At 44.6% G+C, this 12,106-nt stretch overlaps 1 protein-coding gene across 3 annotated transcripts in view; it reads left to right on the top strand.

Annotated features, from left to right (window-relative positions):
• The first annotated feature begins 3,582 nt into the window (after window positions 1-3,582).
• The window catches only part of SYTL3 (synaptotagmin like 3), an 84,650-nt gene continuing 76,126 nt past the window's right edge, over window positions 3,583-12,106 (top strand). For all 3 annotated transcript variants that reach the window (XM_072766899.1, XM_072766908.1, XM_026018742.2), the window contains exons 1-2: window positions 3,583-3,878; window positions 11,699-11,881. The gene's annotated coding sequence lies outside the window, so the exon portion shown is untranslated. The remainder of the gene's footprint in view (window positions 3,879-11,698; window positions 11,882-12,106) is intronic.

Below are 12,106 nucleotides of genomic sequence, written 5' to 3'. Positions count from 1 at the left end.
GCTGATGCATATGTAAAGTGAGAGTCCTCTGCTAAGAAACTACATGGTAACAAGATTAGCTAAGCAATGCCAATACTTAGGTCTGCTGTCAGCTGAGAAGCACCAGGAAGTAGGACTGCAGTCCCTCTGTATCACCTGGAAATGGCTGTCACTCTGAGCTCCTTGGGTCCCTCTTCCTCTTGATCCTGGATACCTCTGCCCCATCCTTGAGACCCCTTAGCCAAGATCCAACAACTAAAGGATAACTTGTGGCATAGCAGGGGCCTCCAACTGACAATTCTTTGGACTGGTTGATTTTCTTTTTTAAGATTTTATTTTATTTTATTTTTATTTATTTATTTATTATTTATTTATTCATTCATTTATTTTTTATTTGACAGAGAGAAAGAGCACACATGAGCACAGAAGAGGGGGTAGGGGGTAGAGGGAGAAGCAGGGTTCCCTCTGAGCAGGGAGCCTGATGTGGGGCTCCATCCCAGGACTCTGGGATCATAACCTGAGCTGAAGACAGACACTTAACCAACTGAGCCTCCTAGGTGCCCCTATTTTTAGGCTATAGTAGTTATTAAATAGTTGCTCAGTTCTATGTATATGAAAAAGTACATGTACTATATTAGTCAGCATAGGCTAGGTTAGCTGCAGAAACAAATGGTCCTCGACTCTTGGTGGGTGACAGCAACAAAGTTCTTTTTGTCACTCATATGACATGACCATCGACCTGTGCCATGTCTTCTCCATACCAGAATCCTTGAGAGAAGAGGAAGGGACAGGAAACTGTGGCCTGTGTACTGGCTAGAAGGCACTGCTCATAAGAGGCAGGGATCACCTCTGCTCACATTTTGTCACCCAGAACAAGTCCCTTGACAAGCTTGAGTTTACAGGTGGGGACACTTAAGGAAGAAGAGGGCCACAGACTGCCATGCAGAGCATTCAGAAGGTTTCCCTTGGGCGATTTATCATGTTCATTCTTTTGGCCTAACTCCTTCCCACTCACCAATTCTGGTGCTCTCCTCTTCCACTGCTAATCCCAGGTCAGCCCTAGGTCACCTCACTTTAGTTTCAGATAAGGTGTAATGGATACTTGCTCAATTTCAATACTCATCTTTTTTTTTTTTTTATAAAGATTTTATTTTTAACTTATCTCTACATTAGTGTGGGGCTCAAACTCATAACCCTGAGTTCAAGAGTTGCCTGCAACTTAATAAATAAGTTATTTTGTATCAGAGATGTCCTCAACCATGGTCACCACAACAGTGCCTGATGTACACAATAAATGTCTGTGTGAATGAATAAAATGAACTTGAAAACTAGGAGGGAAGCCTTGTGACCCTCACCGGAAAATGGCTCTGCAAGGCCAAATGGTTTGCTCAAGGTCCCTCTGCTCTGTCTCACCCCAAAGCTTGCCCTCTCAATTCACCCTTGCCTCTCGTTACAGCCCACTAACCCCCTCCCGCCCACCCCTGTTCCTCTCTTGGTGGAATGTACCATCTCAGGTCAACATTCTCAGGCCACAGGAGGATGAGATTTCAGAACTGAAGAGCCAGAGGGATGATCAAAGTCAACCTCATTTACAGGCCCAGCAAACTCAGGCCCAGTACTATTCAGAGAGATCTGTTGACCCCCAAGGCCACACAGTGCAGCTTATTCTTGGTCATCTTCTGACTTGCCTGAATCATACTCTCCATTAGAGTTCATGCTCGTTCATCCTCAAAAGTGATCCCAGTAAGAAAATGGAAAAACAAGTCCACAGAGTGGGAGAAGATCTATGTAATATAGATATCTGAAGAGGACTCCAATCCTGCATACATAAAGAACTCCTATAAGTCAATGATAACCCAATAGTAAAGTAAGAAAAGACTTGAACAGGCCCTGCATCAAAGCAGATATCCAAATGACCAATACACATGTAAAATAATGCTCAGATTGCTCAGCTACCCTAAATATCAAGGGAATGAAAATCAAGCCATAATGGGATACCAACACACACCGACCACAATAGATACAATTAGGCAAATAATAGCGAGCATCCTGGGGAGGTGAACAACTGGAACTTGTTTCTAGGAGTGTAAGTTAGTGTGTCCACTTTGGAAGACCATTCGGCAGCATCTACTTATGTTGCAGATAGGCTAACAATTCCATTTCTAGGCGCACAGCCAACAGGGACATGGGCGGCTATTCACTCAGACACCATATGAGAATGTCCGTAAGAGCACCATTCATGCTAGCCCAGATGATGAAGAGTGCAAGTGCCCGTCAATAGGAGAATAAACTTTTTAAAATCCATGCAATCTGGGACATGTGGGTGACTCAGCAGTTGAGGGCCTGCCATCAGCTCAGGCTGGGATCCCAGGGTCCTGGGATAAAGTCCCACCTTGGGCTCCCCACAGGGAGCCTGCTTCTCCCTCTGCCTATGTCTCTACTTCTCTTTGTGTCTTTCATGAATGAATAAATATTTTAAAAATAAATAAAATCCATACAACCTAATGCCACAACAAAGATGAACAAACTATAACTACATGTGAAACTGCTTAAAAACTTCAAGTTGAACAAAAATCAAAATGGCCACACTAATGCTCGATTTTAGAGTAACTTTTTTCCTCTCTTCTGCATACCTCTCCTCCTCCCTTCTTAGCCTTTTATTTCAGGAACCCAGTGCCAGCCCAATGATAGGACAAAGGAGGCTGGCAGCAAGTCCACAACTGTTTACAAAATCAGCTAAATTCCCTGTTTCCCTATAAAACTCCCCAGGCCCTTCCTCCCAACAGGCTTGCAGGGTTTTTTAGAAGGTCCTAGACTGCTGCAGCCTCCTTTATCCAGCAAAGCAATACAGCTTTTTGTTCCTCTTTATCCCAACTCTGTCTTGCTGTTCTATTTTGGCTCCGAAGCACAGGGGTTGGTTTTCGACAACACATGCAATAGTGTGAATCTCAGAAGCGTGCTGAACAAAAGAAGCCAGACATCAAAGATATATAATATTATATATATTCATTTACACAAAGTGCCAAAACAGAACAATGAATCACTGGCGTCAGAAGTCAGGGTAACAGGTGTCTTTGCAGGGAAGGTAGTCCCTGGAGGGGTGGCTGAAGGGGCATTCAGGGTGCTATAATAGTTTCATTTCTTTTTTTTTTTTTTTTTTAAGATTTCATTTATTTATTCATGAGAGACACAGGCAGAGGGAGAAGCAGGCTCCATGCGGGGAGCCCGATGCGGGACTCGATTCCAGGACCTGGGGATCACGCCCTGAGCCAAAGGCAGATGCTCAACCACTGAGCACTCAAACACCTGGCACCCAGGTGCCCCATATAGGTCCATTTCTTGATAGGGGTATGTTCACCTTGGGAAAACTTATCCAGCTGCTGCTTACAATTTGCATCCTGGTCTATGTGCCTGCTATACCTTGGCGAAATTTACCCCCTGCCCCCCAAAGTTGAGGCCAGCCTGTTATTCTCAACTTCACAGCTGTTCTTCAAAATGGAGTTAGTCATTCACACCTGAGATCGATGTGAAACCCCTTGCAAATGTGAAAACATCTGAATAGTTGACGTGTCTAGCGTCTCTTGAGGTTTCCTTGGTAGGAGCAAAACGCTTTGGGGTTTCAGGAGCGTCAGCAGGGTCAGTCCTCCAGCGAAAGACGTGAACCGTGAGGTTGCAGGAGCCCCTGGGTGTGGCTCCGGGTGGCTCTGCTCCTGGGGTCCTTGGTGATGTGGGGGCAGCTGCAGAAGCCCTGGGGCGGGTCCTGACCCTGCCTACTTCAGCTCTAGCCCCACAGGAAGGAAGGAGAAACGCGTCAGCTGTTCCAGTGTGAAGACAAATTGACTTCCTTCTCTCCAGGACAGGCGGGTGCCCCGGTCTCTCCTCTGGCAGCCGATGCAAAGGTAGGCGAGTGTCCCAGACCAGCCATCGGGGAGGTTGATCCGAGGGCGAGGTGGATAGAGATGACAGTGATTGTCACTTTTCCTAAATCAATGACCTTGAGAAGGCAGGGGGGAACAAAAACAGTGATAAATTAGAGGATGACTTCTCATCTATTGAGTAGCCTACATTTAAGATGTAGGGTATGAATCTAAATGGGATGGAGGAAGTCGTTGAGATTTAGGTAAAAACCAAACCAAACAAAAAAAAAAAAAAAAAAGAAAAGTCACTATCTAAAAGTTATATGATGTGAATTTTTTTAAAGGTGTTTGTTTTGATATTGCTTGTATTTATGTTGGGTTTACTGCTTTTGTTTGCTTTCTTCTGTGGCTTGTGTACGTACCGTTTGTTACTGTTTTGCTCTGAATCTACTCCACATAGATTCAGGTTGTTTCAATCACCCATAATTTCTAGTTTGGACATGAAACATAAATATACTTTTAAAACTAAAAGAAAGGTAGTTGGGGTCTAATCTAAATTTCTTTTAGTTAAGCTTCCTTAACCTCCAAATGTATTTCTTGGCAAGAAGAGAGATTTTGAGAGGAAAATGCGCCCTTGATGTTAAGGATCTCCTACGAAGTTAGAATGGCTGTAAGAAAGAGATTATTCAGCCAAGACACTTGGAGATTCTAACTTCTTAGCTTTTCTGCCTAAATAAAGCATAAGGCCTTGAAGCTAAACAGCCCCGAATTCGAGTGTTGCTTTTAGGTAAATGACTTAATTGCTCCAAGCCTCGCTCTCCTCATCTGTAAAATGGGCATAGTACTTCACAGTGTCGTAAGGAAGATTGAACTAATGTAGGCAGAGTCCTTGTCAGACTGGCCCAGAGTAAGTGCTAAATAAATCATTGCTTTTGGTCCAACAAAAAGTTTAACAATTATTATGAGTGGGATCTCTAACAAGGTAATAATTTTAATTCTCATTTCTTTATGTTTCCATAAGAGGAGGTCAAGTTTAAGCTGTAGAACAAGCGAAAATCTATTTCAGTGTTTAACCTGGATTCTAAGACGGCACTTCTGGGGGGTTTTGGTGGCAACATGTCTACCTGATTGGAGAAGAATAAGTAGAGTCAGCAGCAAACAGCAGCGACCTCTCAGGCTCCAGTGCTCATTCCCCTTCCTCCTGTGTTAGGTAGGCTTCGGGTCTTCTAGATTTCTAGACTTCCACATACGTGCAACCTCGTGTATTAGGACTTGAAGTTTAGACAACTCGTGGAGACTTTTTTAAGGGAGTGAAAGAACACCAGGTAGGGGGCCTAGCACAGGGCTGTGCCATCGAGGGAGGCCAAAGCTTGAGCTTCACCGGCTTCCTGGAAAACCCACCTCTGGTGAAGTGACAAGAGAGACAAAGAGTTGATTGACACACCTCTCCATTCGGATGTCAGATTTTCTGCTGGACACACGTGCCTGTGGCCTCACCTTGGCAGAAATGCCCCCCCCCCCACCCGGTTTGGGTTGGAGTCACAGAGGCAAGAGCTGTTCTTTATTCACCCCCCGTCTGATGCCCGTGGACTGGCTGTCTTTGTGGCTGCGACAGTGGAGAACACACAGGAGCAAGAGGGGACCACATTGTCACATGCAGCGTCAGGGGCAGTGTCACACCGCCCCGATCTCCTTGCCGGCATCCGAGGTAGAGTCCCCTGGCTGTGTTCTCAAGCTGTCGCCTCTCAAGGAAACGGCTGTGGTAAAGCGCAGAGTGGTGTGGCTTGGGGCCCCCCCAAAATGACGTGCGCCGGGGGTGGTGGCAGGGCTGTGGCTTTCGGGCTTTGAGAACATTCTGCAGTTTCCCTTGAACATCCTGGCAGTGCAGACAGTCCTGGTGACCTGCGCACACACCCCTGCAATTTGCCACGTTTCCACTGTCACCGTCCCTGTGTCACTGGCAGGTGGGGAGGGGGGGCTCTCTGGCCTGTGATCTGATGACCACCCGCTCAGTGATGACTGGTGACGGGGTGAGACGAGAGGGGACCCCTATCTTCCAGCAAAAAACACCCTTTCCTGTCCTCCTTGCTCTCCCTGAGTGTCACGGCTCTTGTGCTGCCCCCTGGGCAGGTCTGAGAGCCCGTCATTGAGCTTTGCTGTTAGGCTGGGGAAGGCAGGCAGGAGTGGCTTCAAGCCACAATAGACTGTTCTGTCCTCCTGGCAAAGTTGTCCCCTGGGAAGAACCACCCCCCCACCCTGCCCAGACATTTCTGCTCCTGCTGTATGGAGCATCCTGCATCCCTCCCAGCATTCTTGTGTTTTTATGTTCATCCCACCACGGTGTGGCTTACTTGTCCACATGTCATCATCTGGCTGGAGCGCGGAATGCAGGGATGGGGTCTTACTCATTGTACAAACTCAACACCTAGCATGTGCTCGGCACACAGAGGGTCTATGAACCCACATTGCTGAACCCACACCCTAAGCACCATAACCCAGCTGTGCTTGTCCGGACGCCAGCAATGCACTGGGATGGCATGCAGCGGGACTGGATACAGACAAAATGGAAATACGTGGATCTCAGTACCGTGCTACATCTAGGAGGGACCCCCACCCCTGCTGCTTTGTCCCTATCAATCCCCCCAAAATCCCCTGTTCCCCTGCTTTGGGGGCTTCCTGCGGTGGAGACAAACCGAGTCCCACTTGCTTCATTCTAGCCGTTGCTCTCTGTGTCTGCCTAGGTGATTCATTTAATTTCCAAGTCAACCCTGTGAGGCAGGGACAGCTTTCTCCAGGCCATGAAGGAGGCAGAGAAGGGAAGTGAGTCTCACAGAGGTGAAGCAACTGGCCCAAGAACGCATGGCTATGCCCTGGGTTGGATCCCAGGCTGCCCGGTACCCTGACCTGTGTGGAGATGGGACGGTTTGTAGAGTGCTTCTGTAGTGGCTGCGGGAAGATTTTTCCTTCAAAATGGTGCTGTGGTATTGGTTTCCTTTTTTCATCGTTAAATGTAATTAGACCGGTGGGTGGAATGCTGCAAAGCAAAGGCAGACACCATTGCAAAAATACAAATGTGCAATGGAAAAAGGAGGTCGGGGCTCCCCGTGGGTAAGAACAGAGCCCGACTTCTTTGCTTGGGACAAAATAAATGAAATGGAAGAACCTGTCAGGTGAATGGGACAGTGAATAAGTGCATCTCAGAAAAATGGATCTGGGAGGCTTCATCTCTCCAGCTAGGAGGCTGTGACTTCCTGCATGAGATCATTAAAACAAAAACAGTTTTTGGAATGCTTCTCAAATTCCAAAACAACTCAGATTTTCCTGCGCTTTTCAGTTTCCTGGAGGCTGAAGCTTTCAGAACTGGGTGCTTTCTTGCTCATCTTACTATCCTGACTTCCTAACTCTGCTTAAGTTCATGCTTCCTGCTTTGTAAGCAAACCCGCATGTCACAACAGTCACTGCATTTCTCAACACACGCCAAACACTAAGGACCTACTTGCTGAGGGGTGAGGGATCCCTAAAACCCAATGTCACTGCTAGAAAGGACTCTGGACTACAAGCCAGAATGAAGTCAGGGTCCCCATAGAGCAATATACCAAGTAGAGGGGTGTTATAAGGAAGGAGTGACTAATTTTGATTGTAAATAAGAAGAAAGTTCCCGAATTAGGTAGCAATTGATCTGACCTTGAAAGATTAATATTGATGATAATGATACTATTACTGCTAACAATAATCATGGCAGCTAACATTTATCAACTGCTTATTATATGCTTGCCACCATGATCTGAGTAGTGGATATGATTCAAAACAGTTAGTCCTCACAGCTACTCTGTGAAGTAGGCGCAGTAGTTCTCTGGATGGACAAGGAAATTAAATCCCAGAAGGTTTATGTAACTCACGCAGCAGTTAGGAAGGGACAGAGCTGAACTACTCACGCACAGTCAGGCTCCAGACCTGCTTTCCTGACTGTTCTCTCACTGCCCACGAGTACATTAGATTTCGGTGGACAGAGGGAAGAACAGGAGCAAATGCACGGAGAAGGAAAAGTGCATGATGTGCTTGGGGGAATAGTCTCAAAGGAATCTACCATGAGAACATCGGAATAGTCCCTGGAAAGTGAGGGTGCAGAAGTAGGAAGACACTGGATCAGGGGTGTCGGGAAGGCCATGTTTGTGCTTCGGAGTTTTTGAGCAGTGGGGAAGCCGGGCTCCCGTGCTGGGGGAGGAATCCCATATCCTCACCTAGAGAGACGCCCTCTGCATTCCTCAAGCCAGCTCCTCGTCCTCTCCCAGGCTCAGCAGGCCTCACCTTTGCCATGAAGACTAGCCTGTCCCAGTGTTGTCATCTTCCTCTTCCTCGCCATCCATTTGGTCCTGTCACTACCATTCCCCTGGGTGCTCGCAGCCCATTGGTGGGCAAGCCAGGGGGCACCTCGGCAGTTCTCTGTTAGCCACTTTGTGAGGGTTTCAGATGTTATTATCTCATCTTACTCTTACTGTCATCCTACACAATAATATGTAACAGTGCAAGGAACCTGCAAACTGATTTTCATAGATTTCATGTAATTCTTTGACTGTCTCCATGTTCTACTTCAAAACATCAACAATCAAAACATCCATGGCAGAGGTATATTTGTTTCATCCACGTTTCAAAGAATATGAAACCTATTCCAACATGATTTCTACTACAGGTGACTAGAAATGGAATCTGTAAAGGTATACCTCACCCTGCTAATGCCAGGAGGTGGTTGAAATTCTGATTTTCTTGGTGTTTACCATGGGCCTGCACTGCTTACTGACTCCATCTGCCACCCTATTGACTAGGAAGTTCACTAAACAACAACAATAAAACCTTAAAAAATTAAAAATAAGTAAATTGTTGCCAGGGGTCTGGGGGCACTTTGTCTTGGATAAGCAGATGAGGAGCTAAGAACAGTTTCAGTGAAGCATTTTTGAGTGATTTGCAAGATGGATCACACAGTGGACTCTCCAAGTTGGCAGTTGATACAAAATGCCTAAGAATTCAAATGCCAGCCTAACTGGGACAAAGTACAGGAAGAGCCCCAGAACTTCCATTGAAGAAGATTGAAAAAATGCAGCTGAAATAAGTCAAATATTTTGCATTGGAAGGAGAACCTTGACCTCTCAATTACAGCCTGGAAATCAGACGTGAAATTACTTATGCAAATTTGTAAACAGGAGCCCCCAAACCAAAAACACAAAAAAACAACCACCAACCCCTCTCTATTTCCCAAATCCCATTCTCCTACAAACCCAATAATGTGTTGAAACATGAACAAGAGACTTATATAGCTTAATTTGTAGGTGATCTTACAAATTATTGGATCTTCCCTTCTAATGAAGATCTTCTATGAAAACTTTTTTAAAGTAGGCTCCATGCCCAGCAGAGTCCAATGTGGGGCTTGAACTCACAACCCTGAGACCAAGGGTTAGAAGCTTAACTGACTAAGCCACCTGGGCTCCCCTTAAAGCTATGAAACTTAGTGCTCCTTCATTATAAGCAATATATTGTGTTTCTCCTTTTCCTATCCAGAAACAGAATACATGTATACTATAACTTACCTACACGCTATTACTAGTACAATGCAATTACCATGATAAAAGGAAAAATAGAGGACTTTATAAATTATATACTTATAATTACCATGTAATGGGTACTTGGATATGTAAACTACGTTAGAAGACCCAGTGAAGTTGTCAGATGTGTGTGTAAATAGAGTCACATCCAATATGACTTTTTTTTTTTTAAGATTTATTTATTTATTCAGTCAGAGAGAGGCAGAGACACAGGCAGAGGGAGAAGCAGGCTCCGTGCAGGAAGCCCGATGTGGGACTCGATCCCGGGTCTCCAGGATCACACCCCAGGCTGCAGGAGGTGCTAAACCACTGCGCCACCAGGGCTGCCCCAATATGACATTTATAAATGCAGATTGTTACCGGTATGTGGAAGGAGTCATTCAGATACTACAAACAATGCTGCTTTTGGTGATGCAACTTTCTGAAATGATAAACAGCTCTTGTTAAAGCTCTAAAAGAAACAAAGTACAGTTTTCCTTCAATCTACACAAGAGTTGCCTTCTGGAAAAATCAGAGTATATTAAAATCCTGCAAAATATACCTTGTGTTGTTATAAGAGTTACATTTTATCAGGTAATTATAATTTTTTAATAATTGAATTATCTGGTAAGATAGTCAACATTTGCATGGGGTTGCAAGACAGTTCTTTGTCACTGTGACAACCAAAAGCACCCCACAAATTGCTAAAGACGTAATTGTGGTACTGCCCTCATGACAATCCTGGGCAAGTCCCAAGGAGATGAAGCAGCTGTGGCTTAAGCATGGTAAATGGAATATCCAAACCTCCAAGCCAGGTGGGATACTAGGAGAATGCTAGAAACCAAAGAGAAAACATCTGTCTGGGTTTCTGCTAAATCTTTCTGTGAATGATCCTAAAGTGATGCCCTATGAACAGTCTCAATTTATGGCCGTGATGTGATGCTCTCTGCAGTACTGATGGCATCATTTCCAAAAGTCACCTCTTGTTTACAGAGAATCTGGAGACAGATCCTGCAGGTTAAAGGAAAAAGTACATTTCCATCTAACAATAGAAGGCTTTACTTGTAAATATTAACCAAGTGCTTGAATGACTGTAGGTTTGCAGAAGCTAGAATCAAATTTCTGAAAGTCAAGAATAAAAAACACAGGGGAATGGATACTAAACAACTATCCTCTTGTTTTCAATGCTTTGTGCCAGTGTTGCCTTGTAATACTAGAAAGCACCATCTTTTGATCTCTATTTGAAATGCTTTTAATGAATTATGATTTGGTGCTAGCTTCTTAGCTTTAATTTAAGATCAATTTAATAATGATACCTCAAGCACAATTTTGCTTCTTCTGCTGAACCACAGCTTGACTAATTGTTTTCTTGGTCTATACCCTTTACATCTCGAGGAGGTCCTTCTCATCTTCCTTTGATTTATCAGAATGATATACATCACCTTGATTTTTTGTTTTGTTTCATTTTGTTTGGTTTTGCCTTGGCTACTAGGACAGTCAGAAATACATCCAATGCTCAAGTACAGTGACTGTTTCACTGCAGGTTCCTGGTAGAATGATCTCCCATTTCCACACTGACTGCTGACTTTAATTGTCCTGTATGTGCTTTTATTGTAAGCAACATTATAGTCTTGTTATACATGGGATAGAGTGTAAATCACCAGTCAAGTCATGTACTCTAAGCACTTGAATAGTGCTTAGAAGGTGCTCAATAAATGTTTACTGGATGGATGGATGGATGGATGGATCTGAGAAACAAACTGAATTTTACTTTTCTGTAAGTAGGAGCGAATGGCCACTGAGGGGAGGATGAACTCTCTCTCATCCTTGAAAATGGCCCTTTCTACTGGAAGCCCACAGCCATGGATTTGATTTTACGTAATAATTGAATCCTGTATTCCTGTAAAACCCAGCTACCTGAATGAGTGAACATTTGCCTGTGCTGGGATTCCCCCAATGAGTCCACTTATTAACGTCATTTCCATCATTTCCAACCTCATACTGCATGACCAGAGCCAGAGTACAGAGTGCAAAAACCACATCAAAAGAAAGCTCAGTGCATACAAATCTTGTGTTTTGAGCCAAGTGCAAAAATCTTCATTTCAAATATTTGAGAATCAGACCAACTGGATCGTTCTCGGTCCAGTAATAAATAAGAAGAAAGAAAATCCAAGGGGCAGGTTTAGAAGAAATAAGCTCATAAAGTTGATGACATATTGGCCAATTTGCACCTTACCACTTATTACTTGATTATACGTTATTCTGTATTGCTATCCTCTTTTCCAGAGACTCAGAGCCTTGGGAACTAAGATCTGTGAGTTCCATCTGTTCATCCAGAAACTGGGGACCAAGACAAGTCAAGGCTTTGCACCAGTCATATAGTGATTACCAGCCAGCCTGGGCCAAAGCCCGGCATCCTGTTGCTTTGTGCCACCTTCTAGATAGGAAGCCTTTTGAGGGCAGGCACAGGTGAGTACTTCCCTGAAGCCTACAGGCCAAGAGTGCCCCTTTCAGAGCTCTGTGTCTTTCTGTTCTTCTATTCATGCAACCTGTGCAGTTGGGTGAGCCATGCATTTTAACTTTGTCCCACAGTAGAGGAACTGACAAATCTAGAATCCCTTAAGCCTTGAATCCTTAGTTGATAGGGCTGTGAACTTGGATGGGGAAAAGATTAGATCTTTGTCTACCTCTAAC

This window comes from Vulpes vulpes, chromosome 1, assembly GCF_048418805.1.
Source record: "Vulpes vulpes isolate BD-2025 chromosome 1, VulVul3, whole genome shotgun sequence".
Taxonomy (NCBI): domain Eukaryota; kingdom Metazoa; phylum Chordata; class Mammalia; order Carnivora; family Canidae; genus Vulpes; species Vulpes vulpes.
The sequence above is the reverse complement of the archived record's forward strand: the minus strand, read 5'-3'. Positions and strand labels throughout refer to the sequence as shown.